The following is an 8,817-nucleotide window of genomic DNA, read 5'->3' as shown; positions in this document are numbered from 1 at the left end:
TAATGCATTTGCCAAGAAGAAGTTGGACACAGGCATTACCATAAAGGTCTGCATGCTGAACATGATGCATTTGAATCTGGGTTTTGTGACATTGATTTTTTCAGTTTAGTTTAATCTATAAAAGAATATTTGTCTTTTATTTTGTTTTGTTTCTTAATTCTTCTTATATCTTCATTTATGCTCAGAGCCCTTCTTGTGATTGCATTTACCCATCTAAAAACTGAGGATACTGTACAGTCCAAACCGGCTTACCATCCATTCTTCTCACCCCTGACTCTATAGGAGCTTAAAACTCATCTGTTCAGGCTTTTGTGTGGTTTTTGTGTTTTATTTGTTTCATGTGTGTTCATTATTGAAACCTCTGTAAAACATTTTGTGTGTACATTTTACTTTAGGCAATATTTTTATAATCTATTGACGTCCGCCTACGAATTTATGCATTCAAAAAGTACTCACAGCACTCTAAGTTTACTACAGTAACCAGGGTTTTTTGTCTTTAAGTGACCAAGTTTAGTGAGAATCATTAGGTGGCCAGGAAATAGTTAACTAGGGTAAATGATGTGTACCAGAAGACACATATTTGAGAAGAAAACAGAAGTGTTGACAGTGTGAATGCAATTATTGTTGAAAGTTCCAGGTTTGTCTTTTATGCTGAAACACAATATTTGTAACATTAGTGTTCATCTTTCACACCTTTATGCTTATTCCAGGCATATACAGTGTGGTCATAATTATTGTTTTCTGCAGAGATCTCGAGGTCACTGGCTCCTAACCATTATTTGGTTTCGGACAGATTCTCTGTGGAGCTCAGATCAATCTATCAAATTCAAGCATATTTCTATCACCATCAAATTGATTTTTCCATGAGCAGGCCCTTGTTGTATGCGTGTGTGCATGTGTGTGAAGTGTTTTCATGCACAGTGCATAGGGAATGCAGCCTGCAGCATGCACGAACACACACACGCACACAGTTAAATGCGCCGCACAAAAAGACGCATGCCCAGGTGCACACGCACAGATACTGTACTTGTTCATTTATTCATTTCTGTAGACACCCTTTGGCATTTCTGTGAGTAAAATGCAGGCATCGGCATATTTGGCGGTCTCAGATCTTAAACGCGCGCTCGCACACGCATACAGTACACTTCTTGTTAAAGCAGACACCGAGTGAACCGTGGCCTCTCGGGGGCCAGGTGTCTCACTTTCTTTATTTTGTACACATTAATCAATACAGACTGACCTGGCGTTGAGGCTTGCCATCTTTTCATCTTTCCCCAACACACACACCCTCTTCAACCCTCCACCCCAGCACCCATCGCTCATCTATCATTTTCCTTCCCTCCTTCACCTCTCCGCACCTGAATGCCATCAATCCCCTTCCTCGTCCATCTATCAGCTCTTATCCGCTCATTTCACTGCCCAGCCATCACTCCTTCTATATGACTGTCTCGGTCCTTGGCATCCCTTTGATTCAGGAAGGGGGGGGGGGGGGCATCACAAGAAGTTGTGAAGAGTAAAAGAAAGAGTGCGCAAAGAGAGGTGGGAGTGTGGCGGCAGTGAATTGTGGGCTGGCAGCATTATTGTCATCCATAACGTAGCTGGACAGGGGAGGGTGATTTGGATTTAAATAATGTATTAGTTTTTCAGAGCTACCATCCACAATACCTCACAACACTGTGAAACATAATAACTTAAAGGTGCGCGTGTGTGCGTGCAGGCTTGTGTGCGAAGGTGAAGGAAAGCAAAGGAGATGAAATTGGATGTCTTTTAGATGCAAATTGAGCTGCGTGTAAAATGGTTTGATGCAGACTGATTGGGTCAAATTGTATTCCCACTGTTGTTTAGCAATAAAGGATAGAAGAAATAAAGGAAGTCGTCTTTTATTGTCCGAGTGTGCTACAAACACACGGAAAGACAGGCTGCCGTGTAGCACTGGTGCCGAGGACTTTGAGACAAAGGAGGTGGCTGGGCAGAGCGAGGAGGGCGGGAATAAAAGATTGTGCTGGAATTTGTCAAAAGCCAATAATCATTCTGGTGCAGGAGAGGAGTACTACATCAGAGTGGCAAATCAATATCGCATTACTTAGTATGGGAGTATATACAAGACTCATCAAATTGATTATTTTTGATGCTACAATGGCAGTTTCATTTGCTGGGGCCTCTCGACAACAACTACTGTTCAATTACCGGGGACGTCTGTGAATTGGGGAGAAGGAAAAAAAACAAGACAAATGGATATTTATTTGACTAAAATAAAGCCTTGCCTGGTAAAGAAATGAGGAATGGAATGTCACAGTCAAGCTCTGGTTAAAAGATGACTTGTCTCATCGGACATTGAAATTTCATGAATATATTTTCCAAGGGCCAGGAAAAACAGAATTCATCATGAAGTTTGTATACAGGCCATAATGTCACAGCAAAGATTAGTCAATCTCCTAATGCACAGTGGCACTGTTAAGCATACGCCTCTCCTGACTCGCAGAGTTACAGAGTGGGATGGTTGTGGGCAGGGTGCAAAACTTTGTGCTGTTTTAGTAAAACTGTGTTTTGGGTTTCTCCTAAAAGCCTTAGAGCCCAATTAAATCTATACTCCATAAATTATAATTTAATGGGAGTAGATTTGCAGCTGTGTCGAATCTTATAAAACATATATTATCGATGCGTATGTACGCAGCAAGCGGCCTGAACAAAGAACAGAATTTTTAAAACCATTATTTATAAAGAAAAAAAGAAATGCACATCAGATGTTTCCAGTGTTTCATCCCAGGCGCTCTTCAGTTTGGACTAGTTCATCCCTAAAAAGCCCAACTGTTGCTAACAACAGCTTCTACCAATGAAGTCCTTCTCCTAATGGCTTCAAGTCTTCAATATGGGGCCATCAGGAGATACAAGGCGCAGCGGCTCCTTGGATGATTAAAAAGTCATTTCCTTAACTGTCCTCCCAGGATTTGTGGGCTTTTTTTTGTAAGAAAACATTAAATTGCTCCAATCAAGCATAAACGTCTCCTGCTTGTGGTGTAATTTGTACTGCTGTTCGCGTGGTGGGCGCTTATTTGTCATCCTTTTCCTTTGGCGCTTTTCCCAACTGCCTTGATCAACAATTAATGGTTGAAATTGCTTCCCTGTTACTTATGGCTGTGGAGACAGATGCAGCAATGCAAAAAAATATATATATATATAAAGTATATAATAGTGGGAAAAAGAAGTTTAATTGAACAACAGAAATGAAGTTCAGATTTATTTAACTTTATTCATACATGCTTGGGAACAAAATATATATATTTTTGCCGTTACACTTTTTTCGAATAGTTATAGCTCGGAGCCTCCAGCATCATAAGTTCTGTTATTAGACAAATGCAGCATCACATCAGCAGCAGTCCACTCGTTCTTTCCTGTCCACTCTGCCTCTCTGCTCTTCTGTCTCTCTTCCCCCACACTGTTCTTTTGCACAGTGACCTTTAGTGCTCTTTTCTTCATTGCGGGGACAGGCTGGGGCCTGGCATCTGATAGAATCAATATTCTATTATGATAGTGCGTGGAGCGTGTGGGGCTTTACAACTCTGCTGTAATAGTCTCTCTATTTCATCCCGTGGCAGCCATGGCCTGAGGGATCATCCAGGCTTCTCCAGGCTCTATGCTCCCAGCATCGCCCCATTTCCATTAACGTCGCAGGCCTCTGCCTACCAGGGGACATTCTGTGTGACCGATGGATGGGGTTGAGAATGAGTCCAGCCCGGGTGCAATGTGTGTCAATAGACTGTGTAATAGCCAGGCCTGGGTGAAATGTTAGTTAAATGGCTTTCCAGTTTTAAAAGAAACAGGAGGGATATTTGTGCTATTTCTCTTATTTTATCTTGGCGTTTTTCTTTTTTTTACCCTATTGTCTCTCCCTAGAGGTGATCTCAAACTAAATCAGTATATTTGAAAATACGACTGAAACCGCCAAAGCAAAATGATCTTTTTCTTGATTTTCATGGCAATCAGTTATCCTCCGCAGCGATTAAACCAGTGGCAGACAGACAGTAATTCAGGATTTATTAAAAAAACAACAAAAATAGCACCCATGATTTGGACTCAAGTTAGCATCACACTCTAGCATGTAAAGCATTTTTCTGATTAGGGCAGACCTGGGTTATACTGCACTAGTGAGGGAGTGCTAAAGTGAAATGTTAAGCTATTAGAGATCGTGACACCAGGCAGACCCCCCCACCCACACACACCATAAAAGATTCATGCCATTCACAGCTGCCTTCTCGAATAATTAACTAATGTGAGTATTTTGCTCAGCCAAATGCAGTTATCGTTCAAAAACCTGTGCATTTAAATGTCATTTGTGAGCGGACTTTTGATGTGACTTTTTAATCTGGGACAATAAACGTTATGAGGTTAACAGGACATTCGCTGTCATCTGAGATGCTTCCATCAAAGCCTGGTCTAAAATGTCAAGATTGGTTGTAAAGTGCATTACTGTTTCTCTTGGTGGGAAGTTGCTGGAATGCATAATATTTGTAAAGTCACGGAAGTCAAGAGCAGACACTTTAAAACCTATGGTCAGTGCGTAGTGCCCTTTTAAATGCCACAGACACAAAAAAAATCTTTGAGAAATACCTGTAGAATAACCTCCTTAAGTCCCATTTACTCCTGATGTATGTCTTTCTTTCTTGGGGGAGAGCTGTCCCTAACAGCATACGTACGCCTCATCCCCTAGAACTCCCCCACCCGCCGCCTCTTCGTTTGATTGAGAGTTGGGTGACTGGAGGTACGCGATGAGGCCCCATTCGCCTCATATTCATCATGATGTAACCGTGAGCAACCCGGATCTAAATTACCTTCGTCTGGCATCATTCCAGCACATGCTATAAATGAGGTAATCGTCCTTGACTATAAAATTTGCATTTTCAAGACTTAATTGCTATCATTACATTTTTTGCGTAATTCTATTAATTTAACAGAATGGGGGATCAGAGGCTTTTTTATGGTTATAATTTGCAGTAAAACAATGCATTCCCAAAGTAAAAAAAAAAGAAAAGAAAGAAAGTCTCATGTAGAAAAAGGATGAGCGGAGAATCAGGACAACTCTGGCCCTCGCATCACCAGCTTCCATTATCCCTTTGCATTTGAAAGGGGAGATTTGAAAAACTTGCACTCGCACGGCGTAAGGCTCAAGGATGTGTGTTTGTGAAGGCTAGCGTGAAAAGCTGTCTCAGGTTTAAAATGGGAGATGCCTCAATTATTTCCCATCGTCACATTGTGTGGGCTAACTGAAGCTTGTGTCTTAATAATGTCAACCTCGGCTCTATTTTTTGCCCCCCCCCACACACACACACGTGTTTTCAACATCGCCTTCCTCCTTTCTTCACATACGACGTCAGCTGCGCTCAGTAGTGCCGTCCCTGAAAAAAAAAAATATGGTGGCGAGCACGTCGGATGACACGGAACAACGGAGCCATCAACTCCCATTTATGCTTCCTGCGGTGACCTTGCCACAGACGTCTACGAGGTTCAGAAGTGCGCCAAGCTAAGTGCCAGCAACATTCTGCAACCCGCTGCACTTCCTCGCACTCTGCTGACCTTAAAAGTGTGGCCTCAATTTGGGGGAAGGCTGAAAAAAAACATGCACGCGTTCTGCTTCTCCTTCTGCATTGCACTTGTGCTGCAGTGCCCTACTTTTATCATCGTGATTGTTTACAGTTTTTCACAAAAATGGAAGTAAATTAATTGCAGATACTGCAAATCAGATAGCAGCTTTTTAGACTTGATCATTGGGGTTTCCCCAGTTGTTGGATTCAGCCAAAGAACAGCACCACTGGAGTCACTCTGGGAGAACTTGTGTATCTATTGTACAATATTTCACTTTCTTCAAAAGCACAGAGTGACACGTTACATAATCAACTGTCATTTAAATCAGCCACAATTTCTAGATTATGTTCCCGAATCTATTATTATCATTGTTGTTATTATTATTATTATTTTTATCAAGCTTACAAAATACAAAATATGAATACACGGGACAGCTTCAGTTATCAATAAATAATAGGCTGACACTAGGAATACATTTTATGTATGTAACTTCTTAAAATGCACAAGCAGCTTAAAGAAAATCCCCCGGAGGCATCTTGTGTTTCTCTAGCCTCAATGTGCTACATTTGACAACACTGTAGCTCAAAAAATAAAATAAAAAATAAGAAACAGGTTCATTATCAGAGAAATATTTCTGAGAATTACCTCTCACATGTGTCCCAGAAGCACTCTAATCCAGGGTGATTAACACTCCATGTGAGGGTTTAGTACAATGCCATATTGTCTAAATTAAGCCCAAAGAGCAGCATTGTGGAAAAATCTAGCAGGGACCGACAACATACAGCATGGTGCTGCTTTAGATCAAAGTAATGCTGGTAAATACAGACAGCGGTTCACTAAAGGGAAACGGTATGAGGATCTGGTGTTCCTTTATTCCCCATTTCCCTTCCCCTGTTATCTGTCTCATACTGACTTCTGCTGACACTGACCAGGTGGCTTCGTCACTACGTGTTTCCATGGAGCCTTTAAACAGGAAGCAGGTAAGGTCTGACACACCATCCTCGATGCTTAACGTAGCGGTGAAGGAACACCGAGCTTTGTTTTGACTGTGTCAAGCAACATCAGCTCAAGCTTTGGGTGTGAGGCACAGAAGGCTGTTTCCTTTCTTTGTGTCTCCGCATCAGCATCTGGAGTGCGAGCGTGCTGTGTGTCTTCATCGCGGCTGGGAGAAGGTGTCAGGTGTGTATGCACTGAGAGCACTTCTGACAGGGGCGCTTTAGTGCATGTGTAGATGAAAGAGAGCGGGGCTGACTCACCTCTGGACATTGCTTTGTGGTTTAGCTACAGTACAGACAGGGAACAAAAGATTAAGCTCTGGTCGAGACCGTTTTTTAATAATTTTAAGAATGACGTATGATTAAAACAGCCCACATAGCCTAATATGACACACCAACATCATTTCTAGGGATTCATGAACAAAACTATAGAGTAATATAAAAAGGATGAAGGCGCGGGCGTAGTAGCCAAACCTTTCTCTCAAAAAAGCAACAGTAAGAGTATTGTTTAACCTACTCTTTAGCTGAAGATACATGAGGCATTAAGGAATCAAACGCTGTTTGAGTTTGGATTTAAAATTCTCATTCAAGTGTTGAGAGGCACAACTCTCCGTTGCCACTGATAATCTCCATCTATCAACACACTAAGCTAGCTGCGATAAAAAGTGTTATCTTCAGTGCTTAAAGACATTTTTCCAATAAAGGCTCCCATCAAGACACCTCAATCCGCACAGAGCGAGCATATTAGCCACTTTGTGTCTGCGGCCAGCTCAAGCTGTTCGCTCAGATTCATTTCTCATCGCGGTACAGTGTAGCAGAAGTAGAGAAATGAGTGTTTTGATCACCGCTGAAAGAAAAAGAGCTTTTATTTAAATAAGTTGCATTAAAAGCTTTCTGCTGTCAAGCTGAACAAAACATCAACCGCTTCCAAATGTGAAGCTAGGTGGAAAAACAAGAGCAAACTTTTCAAAGCTCGTAAAGAAATATAAGTTTTTCTTTAATGCCAAAATCAAGAGCTCATTCGACTTGGTGGAAGCCCGGCTCTTTGCATGCTGAAACAAAGGGGCATTTTCTTGATAAAGTACTGTACTTGACATTCATCTGTTGTGCAAATTAACATTTAATAGCAATACACATTTGAATATGTTCTATCTTGACACAGTGAGAAACCCACAACGTCAACTACATACACAAGCTGAGGAGAACGAGAGATGGGTTTTGGCCCCGAGCGCTTTTGCCCACCACAAGCAACATTAATTGTTTCGCAAAAGCTAACTGCGGAGCCCATTTTTCAACATTGTTTCTTGTTTTTTTGTTTCTCCTGTAAACAGCTCTTGCCTTACGATTTGTTCATCATAACTCGACAGTGGATGGCAGAAAGAAGCTTTTTTTTTTTCGTGCCCCGGAGTAACAACCTTGAAAAAAAAAGCCCAAATAAAAGGACCAGTGGGAAGATGATGAAGGCAGACGATGGTTGTGCATTTGTCAGATTTCTGAATTAAAGAGATGTTTGTGGAGTTATTGCTGCACAAATGACCAGCAGAGACTGCCATCTTGCATCTGTGTTATATGCGAGAGTTCTCCAGCCAAGTTACTGACACCGTCCGAATGCTGAAGTAAGCGTGCACATATGAGACTTTGAGCTAATAAAATAAATAAATTAACATATGACGTGGATTCATACACTCTTTTTATAGGAAATCCTGGTTATTTGGAAGTGCTTCCCAAGTGCTCAAGCTCAAAAGCGTGACACGATCAGTCTGCTGGGTGCTGTTTGTTTGGTGCTGCTTGACTTCAGCTCAAGAGGAATCTAGTCTGGCGCTCGTCAGGTGTTGCAAACCGCGTCTTAGAACACTTTTCATTGAGCGTGCAAAGATGGCAATAAGCCAAAGTGTTTCGTCAAGGGTTTTTACTAAGAGAAGAGAAGAGGCCCTGAGTGTTGTATTAGTGTGTTTCTCCAGAGCGGCTAGCCCTCTTCCTCAGGTGTGACAGATGTGACAACAGAGTCAGAACAGTCTTTAGCACCTAGAGGTCAGGTGGAGGTAGACTCAGTAAAAACCTTCCTCCTGGTCAGGATCAGGTGCTCTCCTTGGGGACGGGCGATGTGGGAACCCTGATAGCAGCCCTGACCCTGTATAAAGTGTTCATGTCTGTGCGTGAGCGTGCACGTGACCACCAGAAAGGGGGCATCTCCTTTCTGATTGAGACTGATGCATGCCGATTGGTTGCGAGGCCGTGCTCA

The sequence above is a fragment of the Perissodus microlepis genome, chromosome 9, assembly GCF_051167445.1.
Source record: "Perissodus microlepis isolate ML-2025 ecotype Zambia chromosome 9, ASM5116744v1, whole genome shotgun sequence".
NCBI lineage: Eukaryota > Metazoa > Chordata > Actinopteri > Cichliformes > Cichlidae > Perissodus > Perissodus microlepis.
This window is presented reverse-complemented; position numbering follows the sequence as displayed.